The sequence below is a fragment of the Patagioenas fasciata genome, chromosome 6 (genome assembly GCF_037038585.1).
Source record: "Patagioenas fasciata isolate bPatFas1 chromosome 6, bPatFas1.hap1, whole genome shotgun sequence".
Lineage (NCBI taxonomy): Eukaryota > Metazoa > Chordata > Aves > Columbiformes > Columbidae > Patagioenas > Patagioenas fasciata.
Window position 1 is genome coordinate 30,054,942 of NC_092525.1, and position 23,169 is coordinate 30,078,110.

At 39.3% G+C, this 23,169-nt stretch overlaps 1 long non-coding RNA gene across 4 annotated transcripts in view; it reads left to right on the forward strand.

Moving 5' to 3' along the window:
• The window catches only part of LOC136103622 (uncharacterized), a 37,432-nt gene that overhangs the window by 7,028 nt on the left and 7,235 nt on the right, over window positions 1-23,169 (forward strand). For 2 of the 4 annotated variants that reach the window (XR_011739782.1, XR_011739784.1), the window contains exons 1-2: window positions 3,420-3,848; window positions 7,999-8,092. This is a non-coding gene — a long non-coding RNA (uncharacterized lncRNA). Of the gene's footprint in view, window positions 1-1,554; window positions 1,933-3,419; window positions 3,849-7,998; window positions 8,093-23,169 lie in introns of those variants that run through there. The other 2 variants (XR_010651649.2, XR_011739783.1) reach the window with 2 other exon arrangements.

Genomic DNA, 23,169 nt, shown 5'->3' on the forward strand with positions numbered 1-23,169 from the left:
TAGGAGGATGGCAAATACTTAAGAATATAGAAGAATTTGAGAGGTGTGTGATGCAATATTTACACATAACCTACTCCATACTGTGAAAAAGTTTGGAAATCAGAGAGGTCAGTTCCTTCTCCTTTAAGTGTGTAACTGTGCTTTCCTTACCTGTGAAGCAAAGCTGCATGCTATTTTTGGCTTTACAGAAATTCTGGAGCCTTAACAGAATAATATGTGTGGGGTTTTTTTGTTTGTGGTTTTGTTGTTTTTTGTTTTTTTTTTTTTTTTTTTTAATGTCATCACTTAAGTCAGCAAATGACTATCTACTAGCTTGCATTTTTCAGCCTGTGGCCATGAATGCTGCAGTAGTTGATTTGATGTTCTGTAAGAATTCCTCTTTAAGTTGACTTAATTGTACACATAACCTAATTGTACACATTTCTAAATTGTATATGAAACTAATGTAACAAGCTAGAATTTTGGACTGGTAACCTTTCTTATGTGATACACACAAGTAAAACAGGCATTTATTAGATATGGCAATGAACAGAGAACAACTAGTGGAAAGGGTTCATTTTCCATATAGAATGTTTCTGAGAACACCTTTGGGTTTGCTCAAAAGGAACTCCAGTTTAGCCATTGTAGCCTCTCCTAGACTGCCTCTTAGCTGGGCAAGCTCAACAGCTGAGTTCAGGGGAAAGGGTTGGGGGTAAACTCATCTGGTTTTGAAGCAACTGGGAATCACTTCAGCTCTTTAGCAGGTTGGAACAGCTTAGGGATGCCTTCACATGAATTTGCATCTCTATGTTTCAAAAGCCATTCAAACTGCCAGGAGGAATGATATTAGATGTTGGAGACTTTGATTTGGTTCCCACTCTGCCGAAAATATGTAATTCCTGATAAGCTGTGTGTTTTTTGTCTGAAGCTTTATGCTACTTGGACAACACAAGTATCTTTGATATAATGCTGGAGCACAGGAAGGCCATTCTTGCCTTCAGCTATCCTCTCTGCTTGATAAGAGTTATTGGGTAGGTTGGAGCAAATCTCCTTTGATATCTCTGTGCCTTTTTAGTGCTTTAGGAGCATGCCCCAAGAAGATTCATGATTCCTGTGCTCTAGCAAAACCGATGCAAATTACTCACAAGGCAACAAAGAAATTCGCCCAGGGTTCCTGTGAAAATGTGCTGCTGGTGTATGGATGCTTGTTCTTAATTTTACATGCACACCTGAACACAAATACATGCCTGATAGGAGGTTAAAAGAAACAATAGAAGCAAACATGGTAGCCATGAACTTAGACCCAGATGAAAAAAGGTTTGTATAATCCTGTGGTTACTCAACATATATAACAGTATGATCTAGTTAATAAAACATTTTTTCTCATTATTATTTTTGTAGTACAAAAAAGCAAGTAATGTTCAGATCAGTGCAGAAGCTGAAACAATGAGTCTCCAGTAAAAGTATAGCCTGAAATGCTAATTTTTTTTTTTTTTAAAAAAAGAAAAAGATAAAAAAAAAAAAACAAAAAACCGAAACTATTTACAAATTAATTGGGCAGTTTTTAGGTAACCAAAATGGAGAGTGGAATGGTTACAAATAATCTCACCGTTGATCAAAAGGTAAATAGTGACGTGTACTGCTGCATACTGAAGAAGCTGAAAATAAGGAAATAGCATTGATAATCTGCCTCTGGGGATTGAGATTGGTGTAACTGGTAAAATGAGTCTGAAAATAAGAAATGAGGGGTATGGCTGAGAGATTTTTGGACTGCCCAGCCTTTCTCCTGTAAACAGAAGAAGTGAATTCAAGTGTCTCCCAGTGATGATGGAGATAGTAGCGAGCAGAAGCACAGGAGCAAGAAGAGAAAATAATGACATGGATAAGAACAGTCAGGTGGTCCAGCTTCTGCAACATGAGGGACGGATTCCTTCTTGGATCTTATTCTGTCAGGTGGGTAAAAACTGGTAGTCAGGAAAGAGTAATTAGAATGTTTGTAAGCAAGCATAATTGAGCTGGACCAGCAAGATGTGACATGTTGGAGGGATTACAAGTATGTAATGGAAAAACAGGTGTGGAACAGGGTGTGGTAATAAAATCAGATAAAATTGCATGTTAATTTACGAGGTAGATTAAATAAAGAAGTAGCAATGATGTAGCTATGCTGTTTGAATGAAAAGCACTTCAAAGTCAGGGAACAATAGTTGGAAACATTCTATTAATTTTTGTGAGTCTGTACCATATTGTAGGGTTGGACTTTTAAAAGCATTTTATGTTTTAGCATTTTGCCTGTGGTTAAAGCTGTAAGTACTACCAGGAGTTGTGACCATATGGGTGGGCAGCCCCACATATGAGAGTATTTAACTCTTCAGTATATCTTGGAGAACAAATGCTAATAGTACTGGTTATTTCTGCTGGTAATAGCTGACAGTTTTTTCACTTCATCGATAAGAGGCCAACTTGAAGGTTTCATTTAAGTAATTAAGATATTCTAGATGAGCTGATTGAAGAATGATTCAGATGAAATTAAATGACAAGATTAAAACAAATAGGTCTGTAACTAAGGATTTCAAATTCGATACTCTGTGGATGTGAGTGATTGAATCAATTTAACTAAGAAGCTCAGAACTCGAATGTGGAAGAGCTCTGGAACTTTCTTACTCAAAAATTTGAAAACTATCTGGAATTAATATCTAAAACAAAGAAGGAAACCTTGTAGAAAGAGTCTAACTGGATGAATATCCACATAATTAAAAAGAAGTTAACAGAATTTTTAAAAATTGCAGAAAGGACTAACAGGCAAAGGAATCTGTTCAAAAGAGATAAAGCAGCACAGGACAGGAATAAGATGAATTGAATGAAAGTGGAGCTAGACCTTGCACTGTTTATTAAACATGATGAAATTACCCAGCCTTACGCAAGAAGTTTCAGAAACAAACTGCTAAGAACAACGTGGGGTCACTGTTCAGAGATTAAAGGTATGACCCTAAAAATAAGAAAATGCGTTGTTCTGTCTTCATTAGAAACGATGATGCTGACTGTGGTGGAAAATGGAGGTTGCCTAGCAGGAATGAGTCTAGAGGCTTTGAAATAAAAATCAATGCAACTGAGATGCAAGCAGAACACAACCAACCTGATGCAGGGAAGGGCAGAGACCAACAGTTTCCTGACCAGACAGAGGGAGGGATTGGCTCATGGGCTCTCATATCTGATACCATATGACAGCAAATACCCGGTGAACAGAGAGAAGGAAAAATTATCCAGATAGTTATAGGTGCATTAGTCCAACCTTGAGGCTTTAAAATAAATTTTTAAGGGAATCCTTTCTGTACTCGCAATGCTTGGCTGATCCAAGCTTTGATTATAAGCGTGAGACCATCGCGGAGCTGCTGTTGTCAGGAGCACACACCCACCCTCATCAGGGACCAGGCATCCTTAAGGGCATTGCTCCCCAGTTTACACCACATGCAGGCTGAAACACTTCTGAATATGTTGTAGCTTTAGGTCATATTGGACATCTTTTTTTCAAGTGTCTGAGCATGGGTCAGTCTAGCATTTCTCCTTAATTCCATGCGTATAACTTAATTTTGATACATACTAGGCAGACCAAGATTTGCACAAACAGGGATTTAAGTTGTAGGCTGCAATTTTCTCATACAAAGTACCAAAACTGTATGTAGGTGCCGAACAAGTTGTGGAGTTTCTGTGAGACTCTCCTCCAACTGACTTATGAATGCAGCTAACTCTGTGAAATTATCTTTACAGTCTCTCTCATCCTCAAGAAGAGAGTTAAGAGCACACTCAAGTCTACAAAGATTTTCCCGTAAGAATCAAGTCCACTAGATAAATGTCAAGTTTTGTCTGGGAAGGTATGTGCTTTAGACCTCTTACTAGCACTAAGCCTAATTTAAGTAGTAAATTGCAAACTCTGTAGAAAAAATAGATTTATTTCTAAATTCTTTTTAAGTAATTATGTTGTAAATGAGCTGAAAAACCATAACAGATCTTTCCCAATATGTTCTCTAATAAAATAATTTCCTTCTTGGTCACCAGAACCAAGAGCCTGGCAAAAAGCATCCTAAATACACATTCTCTCTACTACATCTACAGGGGCTGCAGGAAAAATAGGCTTAAGTCAAATATCAGAGAGCAAGTCACAATCTGCAACCTCTGCTCTTCCCCACCCCTTGGGACTGTCTGCTGGGCTGAGGCTTAAGCAGTTCTTCCCAGAAATGAGATGAGGAGGTGGTGGGCAGTTTTACAACACAGGTCATTTTAGTATTAAAATTAGTGCTTAGAGTGCTAATGCTGTTAAAAATAGTGCTGGAAGAGGACTGTGTGGTGAATAATAAGTTTAGGCAATGCTAATAAATTAAAAATAAAGCATGGATTTTAAAGTTGCTCAGAGGAACTTGTTTAATCTTTAAGTTTTCCCCAAATTCACTATCAAATTTATTGGTAATGCTTGGCATCTTTTGTAGGAATGTAGTTCAGATACACTCATCAAAAGAGCTCATATCATTAGAGGGGTAATTGTGTCATCTCCAGTAGAATTATTCCACACCATTGGTATTTCTTGGCAGACTGATGTGTTTTCACTTGACATTTCTGTAACCCCTGGCAGAGAAAGTGAGTCCTACCTTTCTGTAAATAATTCATTAGTGAGCCATCACACTGAAGTATTGCAAAGAAGTGTTCCCTTCTTGGGAGGGAGGAGGGGAGAGATACCAAACATTTATTTATTTATTTTTAAACAAAACAAACAAACTTCCTTTTGTTAATGCTACTCTGTAGTCTTACCACTTCCTAAACATTCTTCTATAGCAAGCTTCTCTCCCAGCAAAGAACTAACTCTCAGCTCTGATCTTTTGGTCTGTAAATTAATCCATGTTATTTTTCCAAAGGGTTCTGGAGCAGTGGAAAGCTGCTGATTCAGTGTAGCCTTTCTGAGAGTGCTGGACTCCTTGGAACTGGACAAAAATCCCAGTAAATTAAACTTTTTCTCAGAAATCCAGTCAAGAAGCATGGCTGGCTGTTTAGTAAAATGTGCTGAAATATATTTTCTAATGGCCAGGTAGACTAACCTTGTTAGTGTTGAGGATGCAGTCCACATGTGAAACACCTGGCAGAACCAGGATTCTTCAAGCCCCTCTTTCTGGGAAATGTGGTCTTTCATATTTTATCAGAGAATGAAGGGCTCAATGTTCACAGACATGCTTAAAGCAGTAGTGAAAATGTTTACACAGAGTTGGTTTGTGTTATTTTTGGAGTGTAAAAGTCTGGATTTTCCATCAGCTGGATAAACATTGCTATTGTTAGTGATGAGTTTAAGAAGAATAAGTTGAAACATAGGTTGTATGGCATATTTTTCTCATTTTAGGTAAACCTTTCTTAGGTGTCCTGTTTGAAGGCTCTACCACTGACCTTTTTTTCCTAAAATTGTATCAGTAGCACTTCTTTCTTTAATTTTTCACTTCTAATATGTTTTTTTTTCATGTCTGCTAGAAAAGCTTGGCTATCAGTTTAAAGCATGTTCTTGATAACAGGCAGGCAAGGGCTGGATGAGCTGTTCTTTTATTCTTATGTGCAATATCTTGGGTATTCGAAGGGCTCTTTAGTGATCCCTTCCTCTAAGAAGCTCGAATAATTCCTGGTATTTTATTAATCTGTCAGAGCAGGGGTTGCTTCTGAATTTATCTTGGTATTTCTGTCTGAAACAGCTGTGCAGCCTATGCTTCAAATTGCCAGCATTAAATCAACATAGTTTTCCTCCTCATTCTTCATCAATTTGTCATACAGATAAGCCCACTACCTGCACTAGCAATCTTCCATTATCCACTGTTCTTTCTGGTTTCTTCCATATACTTCCATCAACACCCACAAAAGCTTTTTACCCTCAGATATATTCTGTCTTTTTCTCTTTAGTTTTTTTAACTCCACTGCTGGAGATGATGTCTGCAGATAGCTAATGACTCTAAGATTTCAACATGTCACGTGACTTATTTTTGCAGGGATAGGGCCAGGTGGGTGGTTTGGACTTTAATCCCTTCAGGTCACATAAAGGAAACAAAAAAAATTAGAAGTCTGAAAAAAAAAAAAGAGACAGAAATGCATCTTGATTTTTGTTATTTATGGAAACTAGCATCCAAATTTCTTTTCTAATTACTGAAACTGTACACACTGAAAATGTACACATTTGAGGAATGCAAATGAATACACCATAGCATCCGTTATGCATTAAGCAGAAATTATCCTTCACAATCAAAATTTTACCCCATAAAATTTAATCATCATTCAGATTCTTGTTGATTTTTTTCGTGTATTTGCTTGCCCTTAAATGTAATTCTGTGACGTGTATATTTAACCTTTATAATGAAAATGTTTTTATTTGCATTGTAAAATGTAAAGCATTTCCAGTGCCACTATTATAATGAGTACTGTATTTAAGAGATCATGCCTCATTTTTCTATGTGCTCTGTCGGCAGCAGTGTTATAGTCTGTCCTGATATTTCAATGTATAAATTAGCTAAGGAAGAAGAAAAACAGCAGCTACAGATTAAGTGACCTGTTCCAGATCACAACACACGATTTTGACAGCATGAGAAGTAGATTCCCAGCCCAACCTACTAAATTTGCAACCATCAGAAATGTAATTCTGATTTTTAGGACAAAGTGGGGGGTTTGGAATTGACTTGCATTTTGTTTTTATCCTTTTTGTGTTTCTCTACGGAAATAATTGTGACTGTTTATGGTGCCTGCTGTAAAACCTCATTGAAATAGTTTTCAAAAATTTTGTTTTCAATTATTATTTCAGTAATGGTTTTTTAAAATGGAAAAAATGAAAACAAAATTTTTGCATAGGAAGAAAGACATTTCAAAGACTTGATGCATTTTCTCCGTTAGAGCTCAAGTGCAAGTTGAAAAGGGGCATATGTTTTTTGTGGTGTGTAACCTCCGTGTGTGGACATGTTGGATACTAAAAGCAGAACTGCTAGACTTCTTTTACAAGGAATAGATTTATTTGCAAAGGAAAAGAGCAGTAAATTCATCAAAACACCTGAAGAAAAATTAATTCAGAAATCAAACAAATGGGACACTGCTCTAGAAATGTCTGTAATTGTGCAAGGTGTTTGCAAATAAATACTTTAAAAGAGATGTTTCCTTTTTCACATCAAACAGAAGCTGCTGCTTCCCTCTGCTGCTCTGTTGCTGCTGCCCCAGGCTTTTTCCTCTGGTGCAGCTGTGCTCCACTGAAATAAATGGCACATCCTGGGGACTAGAGCTTTAGTTACTGGTACAAGAGTCATTGTAATGTGCAGTGAGATATTTCAATAATGCTTTCAAATGACTATTAAAGCACAACACTGCATAGTAAAATCGCATGGTTGCAGACAGAGCTACCAGTGACACAGCTGCCTGCGTAGTATTCTCTTCAAAGAACTACTACTAGAAGAATTGCAGCAAGGAAAGGCTTTAAAACGCAGAGATGCTCAGTGGTATAGATTCACTGCTGTCTGTCTTTTCTTCCCAGGTCCCTCCCAGTTTTCTGTTTTGGTTTACAGTCTCCAAAATACTGAGTTTTCACAGCTTAACTCATTTATTGCCTCATGTCATAGGGAACAGTAATTCATGCCTAACAGTTTGAAATCCGGAAAAGCAAATTCAAACTATACCTATGTCTTCAACTGAATCCTAGATATTTCCCATTCGAAGTAAACATCTTGCTTGGGAGAATGGAAGATGTTGTACATTAACAGAAATGATGTGCCTTTTATATAAGAAAGGTCTCTTCATTGAGAATCTGTGCATTAAAACAGGTGAACCCAAATAATGATTGCTGCACCATCAAGCTAACTGCCTGTTCTGCAGAACAGAAATCACTAGAATAAAGAAAAGTTACACCATGCTTAAGAATTGTAGTAAGGACTTCCCTTCTCTTTCCCAGTGTCTACCAGTAAATACTAAAAATGAATTGCATTTAAGTTGGTTCTAATGCAGCACATGTTGTTGGTTTCACAGGACCTCATCTGGGACACAATGATTTATCAGACAAGGCCTTTGCAACTCTCGAGGTTGTTGATCTCAGAAGTGGTTAAGGACTCCTCACCTCACTGTAAGTACTTGTGTGTCTTGGGTAGGACACAAGTGTGTCACGGCATCAAGGTTCTCAGTACAGACAAATGTACACCTCTTGGGGCAAGCCAATAAGGAGTTGCCCCAATAAGTTCAATAAGTTCTCCTGGGAGCTTGGAAATTGAGCCTCATGACAGCTTACTGTATCTGGCTCTGAGCTGCTTTTTTTTTCACATTGTTTTGGTCATTAGCTTTTCTGCTCTTAAATACAATTTGCTGCTTGTTGCATGTATTCGGGTTTGGGGGTTTTTTTGGTTGTTTTTTGGTTGTTTGGTTGGTTGTTTGGTTGTTGGTTTTTTTGGGGGGGTGGTGGTGTTTTTTTCGTTTTAGTCACTGGTTTTTTGGTTTTGGTTGGTTGGTATGTTTATTGTTGTTTTGTTTAGTGTGTGTGTATGCATGTGGTTTTGTTTGTTTTGTCTGAAGAGCTAAGCTTGTCATCCTGGAGCCATGAAGCTATATCTACAATATGAACAGGAAAATAGTAGCATTTCAGACACCAACATATATTTCAAGTAGACCCTGTATACTCATAAAATGTTAGAATTTAGGATCTTCCCAGTGACAGCTATGACTGCCCTGTTTAATGTTGTGCTTCTGGAAGATCTTTTCCCAGCCGATGCTCTTTAGCCAGCTGTCCCTTAAAGAGAAAGGAGAGGCAGGTCTTGCATTTGAGTTATTCCTTCTCCAGCTGGAAACATTGCCTATTATATTCTTTATTGTATTTATTACAGAGTATGTGATACCCACTTGAATATACTAGACCACGTATTTTTATTGCTTTGTTTGTAGGGTTCATGACATTTGCCCAATGACAGATAATCAAATCTTTCTGAAATCTCTTATTTTTGCAACAGAATTTTTGTCTCATCCTGCATTCTGTACTATTTATTTTGTCATCAGAACTGTTAAAATTCATAGTAAGTACTTTGGCACTCTATTTGTTAGCCAGTTTATTTGGGAACAATTACGGTTATCTCATAGATATTTCCAGCAAATTTTTTTTGAAAACAAAGCCTTTGTCTCTACACTGTTTGAGAAAATCAGTAATTGAAATCTGAACTGTGTGCTGCTTTGATAGAAAGTATATTCTGGTTTTGTTTTCTGCTTGGGGAGGAATCAGGTTTCAGCTCAAATAGTCGTGTATTCTCCTTCTGTATTTTGTTTCTGGTAGATTGTTCTACAAGCCTACAGGGTGGTGTTACCGGACAAAAACCTCCTGAACGCATCCTAAATAAGTTTCCGTGTATGTGCTCTGTGGATATGTTAGAATACTTTTAATTTAAAGGATTTAAATTTCTCTATAGCTTGGATAGGATTTTGGAGTGTCAGAAAATAAATATCTGTGTTTACCTTCAACTGATTATTTGCAGTAGTGTAAGGAAATCATCTTCATGAAGATGTTTGGGAAAAATAGTTTCCTTTGATTCGTTAGTAGCTGAAAGGTGTCACTTAATTTCCTTTGTTTCTTTATATATATGTGAATACAAAGACTGAAGATTAACGTGTTTGGGAATGTTAAATGCTGCTGGAAAGGGGACGGTGGACAGTTATTCAAATTCAGCATAATTGAGACTAGAGATGCAAACAGCTACTCTGAATATTGATAGCCATACCTAGTTTCCTTTCGATGATTTGTGTCATTTCAAAAATATGTGATTTTAAAGATGAAGCTTTCTATGGAGCTGTTGAAATCTTACAGTTCACATTTCTGAAATAATCAAATTACATGTTCTTATATATAACTAGTAGACCAAAGTGCTTTTCACATGCGGTATTGCACTTAGCAGAAAAACAAATGCTAATGTGACTATCGGTACAGGACCAAACTTTATCTGAGATCTGGGGTGTTGCCATGGCAATTCCAATTGTTGGGAAAAAATTCCCTTTTGTGCTTCATTCTAACATTATATTGCAAAATGATGATTATGAAGAAACATACAACCCAAAAGGGGGAAAAATATCTCTTTTTGAAGATGTAAAACATACTTTCTATCCCATTTACTTTTTTTGTGAAACATCAGATGTGTGCCCAGATTGTTATGAGCTGTATTTTTTGCAGATTCAGATACACTTCTATTTCTCAACCTGCCATAATAATACTGAATGCTATTTCTCCCGAATGTAATAATCAACGTAATAAGGAACTCTCAGACATATATCCCGTTTCCTATGCAAAGTACCTATTTCTAGTATATTATACTGTGATGTGGACCTCTCTGTTGCTTAACAGTACTACCAATGTTAGTTGAAGCATATCTAAAATACAAAACTTGCCTATGTTATTGACATATATCAGCTATATTATCTATGTATAATATAATCAGAATAGCTCATAATAGCCAATAGATCAGTCATTTCTGTTTCTAGTTATAAAATTGTTTTTCTACCAAGACATCTCAGTGTGAGAAAATTGATAATGGCTATTACCTATTCCTTGCTAAATCAATACACAACAAGCTTTAAATAAAAAACTTCACAAAATACTTACAAAACAGAAAAAAAAAAATCAGGGATAAAGATAAAATGTGTTTTCTGCTGCAATTCACAATGAAGTTTATTGTGCATTCTTTTATGTAGGAAATGCATAAAATGGGAAGCATTTCCAGAAGAGAACTAATTCTTGCAGTGCTGCATTGCTGCTTTATAAATAAATCATTGTCCTTTCTCTATTGATCACTGGAACAATCCAGTCGAAGAATGCTGACTTAGTGCAGCCCTTCTCAGGAGTGCTGGACTGAGAGAAAAAGCTGGGTGAGTGGGACCCAGCAGCCAGGAATAGAGAAAACCCCACACTGACTAAACATCAGATTTGGTGCATAAAATCCAGCCCTTTATTTATTTCTTACCTCCAAACAAGCTTGACAAAACAGCCGATTTCTACAATATTTTATTTCTTTCCGTAGTGTCATTGAGCAAAGAAAATGTTAAACATAAGACAATAATAGTTGTAATTACTGGGTGCTGGAGATCTGTGCATAATGTATTGTGAAAATTTTGTGCAACATACTCAAAAATATCTTCTGAATTTAATCCCGTCTTTTAATGATCGCAATTTTTATATTTATTTGTCAAGAAATAAAGGCTGAAGTCTTCCAGGAATGTGTTTCAATTAGTAGACTTGGAAAAAATACTGCATTCCTGTGAATTGAGATGGAGTGTAAATTTTATTTGGTTATCTCAAAGATCATAGCGTGCCAATCTGACCTTTTAGTGATGTCTGAATTGTCAAGATTGCTGGTATCAGGCACCAAGGCTTTTCTGGGAAGAGGAGCAGCCTGTTACAGAGAGGAGCTGAGAAATGCTATCTGGGTTTGCACATCTTGACCATTGTCATCAGCGTTGGATCTCAGAGGCATATACCTTAAAAACATGGCCTTCATGAAAGCCTGCGGTAGGTGTCCTGGCAGGACTGTACTCTCACAATGCGATGATCCAGGACTTCCAGCTAGTTCCAGAACATAAGGGGTTTTTTTTCCAGAAAATAAGATTTACTGGTAGATATAGGGCTCAGCTGATGGCAGGTTTTCCAGGACCATCGTAATGCACTGCTTTTAGGGCATGTTGTCATCACATCAGATTTTTCTGTTTCCCATTAATTACGAATCCTTCCAGGATGCACGTCTGTAAAATGTAATTATGTATTCCACTGGGTGTTTAGTCTCCAGTGTCACAGTCAGAGGCAGCCCAGGCTCGCTGTGTTCTCACCCAGTGCACAGTTAGCTGGCTGATGCATGGCAAAGTCTTAGAAAGCTTTCTGGAATACAACAGAGGCATACGACAATGGGCAGAAAAGGTCGATGTGAGGGACTGCGGACTTGAGGGCATGAATTGACGTGTATTGCTTCAGTCATGCGGGGAGCAGCCGCGGGCTCCTGTTCCCCATTTGCTGTTGGCAAGGGGAGGCTGTGGAGCAGCCGGGGGCTGTGTGGCACATGGAGCCTCCGGGATGGGCTCCCTGCTGCACACACACAGGTCACACAAAACTACCCCCAACTAGAAATATAAATCTGGGCCAAAAGGACTATGGGGGACAAACCTCGAGGCAGAGAAACAGCCTAAACCTGTCGTTGTCGCTGCCATGGCTGAAGGCACCTGGCACAGCCCTGGTTGCCGTTGGACTGGCAACTGATGGGCTTTTAGCTTACTTCTCCCAGTGTCCAAATATCAGTCCCTTCATGCCTCCCGCCAGTATGCTGAAAGGCCTGCCGTTAACATGAACATAATAAACCATCAAGTATTTTGTTATGTGAGATAATGCAATCTGTTAAACAAACAAAAACCGGCCGCGGTGTTATTTATTACCTCTCGTTTGGACCACCTTCCCCCCGGCGCTGCGCAGGCTCCGGTCGGCACCACTAGATGACACTGTTGTATAAGGACACTGTCGGCATGATGGCTTAGACAGTAGCTCATTTACTCAGAGAACATGTATGTGTATAATTAGGAGTCATCAATGTCTTTCTTTTAAAATAAAATAAGTTTACCATATCTAATTAGATATTTCTTGTAAGATGGATTTCATTCTAATTGGTTAAAGCTATGCTACTGGTTTAAAATACAGCAAAGGATCTATTTGTTTTCACTTTTGCAGTTTCGGTATTTTTTTAGTCTTTACAATAAATGGATCTGATTACACCTTTAAAATCGACATTCTCTCAAACAGATATGATATAAGTGATTGTTCTGTCATTGCGATTTTACTGCCATTGTTTTCATTGTGTGAGGTTTGTTAGTGATATCTCTCTTAATCTCATTGTCTTTCCCCATCCTCCTGATTGTGATCTTGAATCTGCATGCTCCTTCCATCCAAACCGAAGTAATCTATTTAAAGAGCCAACAACTGCCACCACACGCGACTGTAGCTTGACGATGACACTGTGAGCTGTCCAGCAGCACAGAGATCGGCAAACCCCAGCTCACGAAGGAGAGCTCTAAAATGCCCACTGTGAGGGGGGGTGGGGTCTTTAAAAGCTCGGATTTCCTGTAACTGAGTGTTGTCAATGGAAAGATCTAGTTTTGGCAGATGTCAGGCTAAATTCAGCCTAGCTAAAACTCAGATTCAGTGTTTTTCTATAGGGAAAATTAATGCATTTAAGCTTGGGTGTGAATTCAGAAGACAGTGGCTAGTCGGCACCACATCCAGTGTGAACAAGGTGTACATTCCTTCCCGAAGAAATGTCATTAATACCTGAATTCATTTCACCAAGTGAGTGCTGGATATTCCCACCAAAATGTTGTGTCCTATGCCAGTGTAAGGACTCTGCTTAATATACGGTTCTTTCAGATCTGTGAGGGTTTTGGTACAGGTGCTCTTCTTCAGATGAGCTCTGATGACACAGGCTGGGACACCCACCAGTGTCACTGTGTGATGGCTCCCATCAGTCCCTTCCTGCGGCTGTATGACACGTGAGCTGCGCCTGTGTCTCCCAATTATGACTAGAACTTGGCTGTTAAAGCTTGATGGCACCTTTTAAATTAATCTAAATTCTCTTCTGAAAAAAAGCTACTCCTGCTACAAAATAATTGTAAAGACGTTTTAGAATAGTTTCAAAATGTGGTTTATAACTACATTGTACGTGAGAAATAGCTTGTCTAACTACCCCGGTGGTGCACGGCTTTCTCTGCTATCCCGATACCTCGTATACAAAATTATGGGCTATTATACAAAAGTCATATCTCTGTCTTATTTATTGCAGTGTTGGTTCACTAAGTAAAGGATCTCAAAAATGATTTGAGCTGGCTGGAAACCTGCTTGAAAATTATGTATTTCAGTAGAAGGTTTTCTGCAAGCTCTATTTTTGAAGCTAAAGTATTTCAATTCCCAATGACCAAATTCATTAAAATATAAATTAGCCTAAAGAAACAGATTAATTACAATGGTATATTTGCATATCATATATTTGGTGTGACTATAAGAGTTTCTTCTTGTAGACTAACAGCTACTGCAGTCTTCACAACCCCATGGTTGAGTAAATGACTGTGGGGTGAACAAGGAAGCAAAGAGGACAAGGATGAAAATTAGTTGTACTGAATGGGAAAGAATACTGCAGAGTTTTACAGACTGAGTTAAAACCTGTGTTAAACCAGTTTCCTCAGCTAAGATGTATCTTACCTAATCAGCATAGGAGGCATGTGCATGTCTCAGTATTCTAATAATAGAAAGGGACTTAAGGAAATGTCATGTTTCGATTATATTTTCAGAATTGTAGTTAATTAATATTGCAACAAGGATGAATATGATCGAAGAAATAAAGGTGAAGAGCAGTCAGGCTGGATAGAATTAGAACGTTTTTATCTCAGGGATGTTTAATGATCCACCTGCATTAAAGACCTTTGCATCCACAAAAGGCAGCAACAGAAATTTCTCATAAAGTTTGACCTGTTGTTCTGTAAGTAATATAGCAGAGACTCCAATACAGAGTGTCTTGTCGATTCCTTTTAATAAATGAAGCTGAACTGATATAGCAGCTTGTGTAGTTTCTCTGATCTGTACCAATTCTCCGCTCTATGCCTTCATGTGTATTTCTGTGAATTGCTGATGCACTTGGCGAGTGAGTTTTCTGTGACTTCAAAGCCAAGCCTTTCACTTTGCCTTGTATAAAGCATGCCCAGAAGCTGAGTACTGAAGAAAATAAGTAGGGAGAAAAATATTGATTTTAGATGTTAGGATAATCTAAGAAAAATGGTTTAAAAAAGAAAAGAAAAAAAAAGCCCATCTCTTCTTCATTTTGGATTTTTTAGGTTTCTCACTTTGTTGCCCACCATTTCCAGAAAATTCTTTTGTAGAGAAGCAACTAGCTCTATATAAATGCAAATAGCAACTGCAAATATTGCATTTGTAACTTCTAGAAGGTACTGTGATATTGGAGAAAATATTCCTAAAAGACACTATTCTACATCATTTCAGCTTTCCAGGGGAAATGGTGAAGAACAGATCGGTTACTCTTCAGGAATGCTGGGCAGCAGGTTTATCAGTGGCTTTTGAAAAAGCTTGTTCTTGACATCGTAGTGCACAAACATGATTAGCTCTATGATAATTATCTTTGTTAGTTTTTGTGATGTAACTCAATGTATGTGATTGTGCATCGCTTCGATGTAGTAATGGTAAGACAGTCAAAAGAGCCAAATAGTCCAGATTTATGCCCTTTTTAGAAGTGACTGAGACATTTTGAATTCTATAGGTCAATAGACCTTTATACTTCTAAATCACCTAGAATATCATTGAAAACATGACCTTTAATACAGTTCCGTCTTTCCAAACAGCTTCAGGGGTCATCCCAGTGTTTTCAGGTAAATTTGGAGTCAAATAAAATGAGGAACTACTGATTTCAGATTCAAACCAAGGAAGAATAAATTGCAAGATGTGAAGAAAAGAAAGTTCCAGGACAAAAGCTTTTCAAAACACTGTGATTTTAGTGTATTATCATCTCCCACGAGTTCTTCGGTCACGTGAGAACTTGAAGTGTATAAGTAATCTGACTAAATGTGACTACTGCTAGTTTTTAGGAAATTGTTTCAATAACTCATTGACCTGCAAGTGTTTAAATTTATTGTCCAAAATGTCTTCCTTCTTTTTCTTGATATTGTCAAATTTTTCATAATTCGAAGAATTTTTAATATTCAGCTTTGTAGCATTTGAAAGCAAGCTGAAATAGAATATTTTATGAGAGTTTTATAAACTTCGTTTAAACTGAATCCAAGGAAATGGGGAAAGAAGTATTTGCAGATGAATAATTTTTAAGGGTTTGGAACGAAGAGACACCATTATGTAAAGGAATGTTTAGTATCAAAGCATATAAATAGCTTTAGCTGACAGCAGAACAATAACTTCAAAAGATCACAAATTATTCTCCAATTTTAATAAAAAAGGAAGCTAGATTTATTCCATTTTGAAGATAAGAAAGGGTGGCTTAATTCTGTTCTTCTTTAAGCATTTTTCAGACATGCTTAACTTTTGATTTCAATGTTTTTAATTCTGATTTGCACTAATAAAAACTAGGTGCAAAGGAGAGCTGATCAGTCTGTATTGAAGTTAAAGGAATAGTTAAAAATGTCTATGAATATTCATTTAAATTCAGAAATGAACTCCAAATTGATCATGTCTATGACTCTTTGTGAATTTGCTCTCTATGAGCATACAAGCACTTGAAATTATCTTTCATGAATATTTGCAAAAGCAAATTTTCAATTAGACTTTTCAGATACTTGCAGAAAATAAATTTTCAGTGGTATATTTAATTGTGAGATTTGGATTTCACATCGTGTTGCCTGGTATTTGCAATCTATTCTAAGGGACTGTATACCTGAAGGACTTCAGGAACATTTTGGCTGGATGGAGTGCTTTGCATAATAGAACCTTTACCTTGTGAATTGCAGGATTCATCTAAAAGCAGAAACAAATTAGAAGATATAAGAAAATAAGAAACTGTGCAGATTTCAAATTTCTATTTGAGGAATTTTTTTTTTGTGCATTGAACATTGTACTTCAATTTAAAGTGAGTATTAAAGGCCAATTTCTCCTCATTTTTGTTGTCAGGAGATTGTTGCTGTCACGTACAGAGATTATGTCCAAGTGTGTGGTTTTATGTTGTTTTTGCTTCCTTTTGGTTGGTTTGGTTTGTGTGGGGTTTTTGTTTGTGTTTTTTTGTTGCTGTTGTTTTGTTTGCATGTGTTTTTTTCTTGTTTTGTTGGATTTCTGTTCCTTGCTTGGTTGGGATTTTTTTAACCATTTCAGACACTAGAATCATGATGGAATACAATGGCTGACAGTTTAGGGTAACTTAGAAAAATTTGTGTACGTGCAAAGATTGTCACTGGAACTCCAAAATGTGGTGTGTGGTTTTAATGAGAAGCTAACTTCAGGTAAGAAGTCCTAACTCTAATCAGAAGTTTGTATAAAATATTTCTCGTGTTTTGCCAAGTTTAAGCATAGTCTTGCGTGCGTTGTGACTTGCAGGAAGACCTGAAGCCAAAATGGCTATTCTTACTAAGCAATACAACTGAAAAAAAAAAACAGTTGAGCAGGGCTTTCATAGCAGGGGAAGGAACCTACCCCAGTGGGCAGGGCGGGAGGATGGGATGTGTCCTGCTTGGCACACTGACATTTGTGTTCCCAGAAACGAGGAGAGGAAGGACGGGCGCCTGGCTGCTCCATGGAGCTGCCGTGCAGGGGGACATTGGGAGGAGCAGCCCATGGAGGTGCTGCAGGACGCCCGGGCTCATCTGGAGAAGGGGAGTTCATCCTCGAACAAGGGAAAGGTGCTGCGGGGGTGAACACCCTGGGCAGGGTTTGGACCTGTAATTGCCAGCCTGATGTGCTGCTGAACATGCAGGGGGTGGGAGGTGTTGTTATCAATAACTGCAGTCTAGAGATGGACTTACTAATTGTAGTTTGTTTTTTGTTTTGGGAGTTTCTCCAATGTTGTGCACAAGAGTCTAACCTCTTATTTTGATGGACTAAATGTGTCCTGACTTCATCTTTTACCTTGTCAAGTGAAAGGCACATTCCCTGTGGCTGGTTCAGGGCACTTTCTTACTTGGGGAGCAAACAACTGAAGTACACACTAGCACACTTCTCAGAGGTGGGGAGTGGTTTCCTACCTAGTTACTGGAGTGGCGTGGAGGGCAGGTAAGGGGCAGTGCTGGGTCAGGCTCCCTGAGCAGGCACAGCCGTGCCTCTAACAAGCAGCAGGGGAGGGGGAGATTGTTTATGATGCATAAGGTACCCTAAGAGGGTTGTGCAGCTCAAAAGAAATCAGATCAGGTTTCTGAAACTCAGACAACTAAATTATTCAGTGTGAACAGTCTTTGCTCGCAAAGGTGCTGAGTTCCTTGAATCCCATGTTAAAATATTCTGCAAGCTAAAATAATATTTATTGGAAGAAATTTGTGAGTAATTTAAAGCCAGGGATTATTTGGGGAGTTTTCTAAGTGATTCATAGACAATTTATAAGCAAGAAAAGAAGAATGAATAAATTATTTTGTTACGTGTTACTTTGCCATCTTTAGTTTTGATACTGAGGGAATCCAGCCCCAGTGCCTAGAAGGTATACATGCCAAGGTTTGGATTTCCTGTTTAAAAGCTATACAATGTGATAACACAGTTGTACTGCATATTCAGTTTTGATATGTAACCTTTTAAATAAATTGGAATACTCTTTGTGCCTATACTGGCACACACCAAGAGATCATAAACAATAATCTCGTAAAGGTCACTTCCTCACTAAGCACTTAGAGCTTGTGGCAAGAGCAGTGTAGAGCTATGAAAGGACCTTTATGCTGCTATGTTTTTGGTGAGTGTTAATATTTTTGCAGCTTTGAAGCCCTGTTTAATATAAAGGCTCTGTAGTCATGCGTGCCGTGGGTCTGTCTGTGCAGCCCTGTGCCAGTAGCCCCTGTGCTGCAGGGCTGGCAGCAAATGCTCGTGCTGGACACTGGGTCCAGGGGGTCATTGGCGGAGGCAGCATGGCTGAGGCTGGTGGCATCCTTCCTGCTGCAAGAGCTGGGGAGCATGGCAAGACCCAAACTGAAGAAGGCTGCTGATCTTTCGTGTCAGTGGCATCTCAAAACAACCACGTATCTCATCAGTTTAGCATCCTTAAGAACCTGGGCAATATGCGAGTGACAACAGCAGCTGAGGGACCCGCACAAGGCAAGAGGTACCAGGTGCCCTCGAAGCTCAGTCCAGTTTCATAGCACATTGCTCAGCTTTTCCTGCTGTTGCCTTCAAAGGCACTAATGAAGTTTGTGATTAAAGCATTTTATTTTGATCCAGTGGAAAAGTTGTTCTCTTGGCCTTGCTTTTTCTCTGGCAAAATATTTTATCTCAGATGAAATTTTTGGAATCTCGTAGTCTATCCAACCAACGTTAAAACCAGCTGTATCTGCTAGTCTTTAGAAACAAAGGCACGTTTTTTTTTACAAACTCTCCTTATATTATACTAGCTGGGTTGTTCTTTTTTCCTGTGATTGACAAGATAGCCTGAATCAATATCCTTTTATTTTCAGGACTCTATTATTTTAAGGAAATACACATATTTCTTGCTGACAGTCAGCATGTGGGAAAGTTATTCCCCACTGTATTGGCATCAGAAGACACCTTCAGCAGGGTAAGTGGAGCCTATCTGGTGTCATTAAAACAGCCCCTGGCCTGTGGGTACATGCAGTGTTTGGGGGCCTCTGCCCCATGGGAAAGCCAAGCAGGGGGCTGAGACAGTGTGTTTTAATTCCGAGGAGATGTTTTCTCTCCGATTCTGCCTTCTGGTGTGAGGCCACTGCGGCTCACAGAAAGCACGGGATGTTTGTAAGGATATCGGTAATACGCAGAGGTGCGTAGCTAGCAAAAACTACAGTGTACCTGGGAAAAGGATGCTTGATGCTGCAGGCAGGGCCTTTCCAGCGGGCAGGGGTTGGTGCTGCCTGTCACGGGAGGCAGCTTGTCTGTCTGCTTGGGGGATGCTCCCGAGCCGGCTCTGCCACAGCTGGAATTGCCCTGTTGCAGACACGGCGCGATGTGGGGCCAGTACTGAGGTGGCAAGCAGGGTACCGACCACCTTCTGCTGCCAGCATCCGTGCTGCTTGGTGTTTATTCAATACCTAGGAATTTTATTTAAAATTATGTCAGTTCTCAGTGAGTAGCTCTTGAATGTATGATTCAAAGCTTTGATTTTCTCTTTTGTGGAAGACCTGTGCCTAGCATCAGTCTGTGATCTGGGGAGGTTACATGTGCTAAGCAACAGAGACGTGTCTGCCCAAAAGTTTAAATTACCCGGGTGACTCTTATCCTGGAAAATCTTCACACTATTTGTATGGGCAAGCTGATAAAAAAAATATTTCCCAAATTTAAAGTATCAACAGAGAGTTTGTAGCTAGCCCCTCCTGCATAAGCATGGACGATTCTATTAATAGATTGCCTATTTTATGAGAGTCTTAATAATTCACCTAAATTTTAAGAAATCTGCACAAAAGAATTTTAAACAAGGTTATATTATCTATGGTGTTATAAAAGTATGTATTTGTAGTTGTTCTACATCACTCCACTGACTGTAACTGTTTTTTCCTCAAGCTGATGCATTGTGGCTAGTAAATTTACTTCTTTGGCAGAATTCTTCTGACCTTCCCTATGGGCCCTGATCCCTGAATAGAAAGGAGTTTTTGATAAGATACTACATAATGTTCCCAGAAAAGGGATAGGACTTCAAGCTCATAAAAAGAAGTAAGAGGTGAAATTTCTCTTGATTAATAAGCATCATTTGTAAATGAACCTACTTTGTGGAATGGTGAAAAATGGTTGGAGCAGTTAAAAAATGGATCGAATATGGAGAAAATACATTCCCATAAGAAAGAATATAAATTTGTAAATGGGGAATATAAAATGATTTTAGACATTAAATTAACAAATTAATTTGGCTGACATTACCTCCAATTTACATAGAAACCATTTTTCACATTTTCCATGTAGAACATTTTCTATGTTCTGCTGTGACTGAGGGAAAAACAAAGCAGATGAGCCCTTTAAGGCAAGAGGAAAACATCCCAAAAGTCATTTTAACTCATTCCAAGAGTTGTGCAGCAGGCAGAGATTCAGGGAATGGCAAAGGCATGCGCAGAGAGAGGCAATGATGCCAGGGTAACAGCTGGTGTCTGAAAACCCCAGTTTGCCGTTCCTGTTAGCTTTGTGTGCGGGCTGGCGTGGAGCTGCTTGCTGATGGGGCCAGGCTCCAGCAAGGATGCTGCTGTGGAGTTGCTGGTTGGAAACTCATGTTTTGTGAGGCCCCGGCTGATTGGGATCGGGTACAGCAAAACCAGATCCTAACTCCACACTGCCACAGAGGGGTGGAGAGCCAATTCCTCCCTTGGCCACATGGAGTCGGTGGGAATGGCTGCAGCAAGGAAAGGTCTCTGGGCTGGGCTTGTTTCAGCTCTGCTCACACAGCAGACATTGCCGCTAGGCTGGGTGGATACATGCGGGCCCATCTGTTTTCTTCTGTCTCTTCTATCACAAGATTCTGAAGCAAATTTTAATTTTTGACTCTTTATTTCTCTAATTCGTTCTGAACACCCCAAAGCTGAACAGCTGGTGATGGCCAAAGATCTGTGTTAAGGCACTGGTTCCACAAGCCACAGCATGGTCACACTGCATGATAACAAAATGTCCCTGCTCATTGCAAGGGGGCTGGACTAGATGACCTTTGAAGGTCCCTTCCAACCCAAACTATTCTATGATGCTGTGAAAATCCTGTGTGTTTTGGTGCAGGTGGGCACAGGTGTACATCTCGGCAGGTGCAGGTAGTGTGCTTAAGCAGAATCCAGCTCCCGAGCCCCACTGAATGGCTGGGAATAGGCACAGGCAGCAGCTTGTTTTAGGGCTGGGGATGGTGGCTGTCAGATTCCTACTGCTCCTGCTGCACCCTTCCCCATCTTTAGAATAAGAAATACCTATTTACTCTTCCTAGATCAAACTGTAGCTAGTTCATAATTAGACATTACAGGTGTCCCTTCTTCCTAGTCAGGCTGAAAAACTAGCTGAGTTGAGCCTTGTGCTAGGAAATATTGCTTATTAAATTATTTGGTATACTGCTTCTTTTAGAACTTGTTTAGAAACTGCTTATAAAACTTCCTTAACACTTGTGTGGTGACACTAGGTGACCAAAACAAAAGTACAAATATGCCTAAAATTCAAGACCTCAACTTAGCTCACTATTGTAGGGATGTTTCAGAGGATAGAGGATATGTACATCCGAAAGACAGTGTATGCATAAAAAGTCTACTAAATAGTTCTGATTGGTTCCACAGTCAGTTAAAAAAAAAAAAAGTTGTTCAATAGCTCTGTTATTGTGTTCTGTTTTCATATTGAAGTTCAGTAGCAAACTATCTCAAATCGGTCGTTCACATTAACTGTGGTCAGGGGCAAGAAATGATAGTGTGAAGATATTAGGAAGAGAGAAGCAGAAAAAATAGGTTGCCCATTCTCCTTTCTTTCATCTCTTGCACAGTTTGGCAGAGAGTTTTAGAAGGGACTTTTCACCTCTTCAGGGAGAGACACAAACTTGGACTGCACAGTCTCAAACTCTGCCAGCTTGTCACTCAGCTCATGCATTCAAGATGTTGCATATTAATAGCACTCCCTGATGGCTGGTGGATAGGGGTCTCTCCACCTATACAAAATGAGCCTCTTGGCACAACTAAGTACTAAAGAGGCCCACACAGGAAAAAAAAATGCACTTGAGAACTGTTTTGGAGGAACTCTGCACAGATGCTCATGTGCAGATGCATATTTCAGATGTTCTTTTTCCTGATTAGCATGCAGCATACTCACCTGTTTTGCTGCCTAGAAAAGTCACAGCAGAAATGGAGAAACACCTGTGTGAGTTCCGTTCCTTTTCCCTATGAATATGATTCCCACAGCACCCTTTTTCAATTGCCCTTCTGTCTAGTCACCGAAACACTTTTCAGTCTCCCTCTTGAACATGCTTTAGCCAGCAAACACAGGATGGTATTTCAGGATGGAGACAAAGCCCGAGTAGAGCAGGGAGCCACATGGAGAGAAGGGATGGGGTGGGCAGGCTGGTCGCACCAACTCTTTCTGTACAGGTGCACTGGGGCTGCCAGGCAGGATGAGCCCTGGCAGGGCTGAGACGGGAGGCTGAGCTCCCAGCTCCTGGGTGAAAAGCTTGCATTCCTGATCGGCAAATGATCCAATGCTCGGCACGTCTATGGCCTCACCTGAGGTCTGGTCAGGGGATCCAAGAAAATGAAGCAGCCTGTCTCCCCCCTTCCCCTGCAGTGTGCTGGTTACCACAGGTGTCTGTTAATTCTCACACTGAGCTCTACAGGCAGATCCTACATCCACTGGGGGAATAAATTTCCTTTGTGCTCTGCTCCATTGTAGCTTACACCAATGGCAGAAAGCACAACTCAGTTCTAACCATGTGTTTTGTAAAAATGAGCCTCAGAAGAGGGTGGGGAGAGGGTTGCTTATACATGCGTGGGTATCTGATGCAATCCACAGTGTGAGCCATGTTTTTCTGGTATTTCAGCATTTACTGAGAATGACAC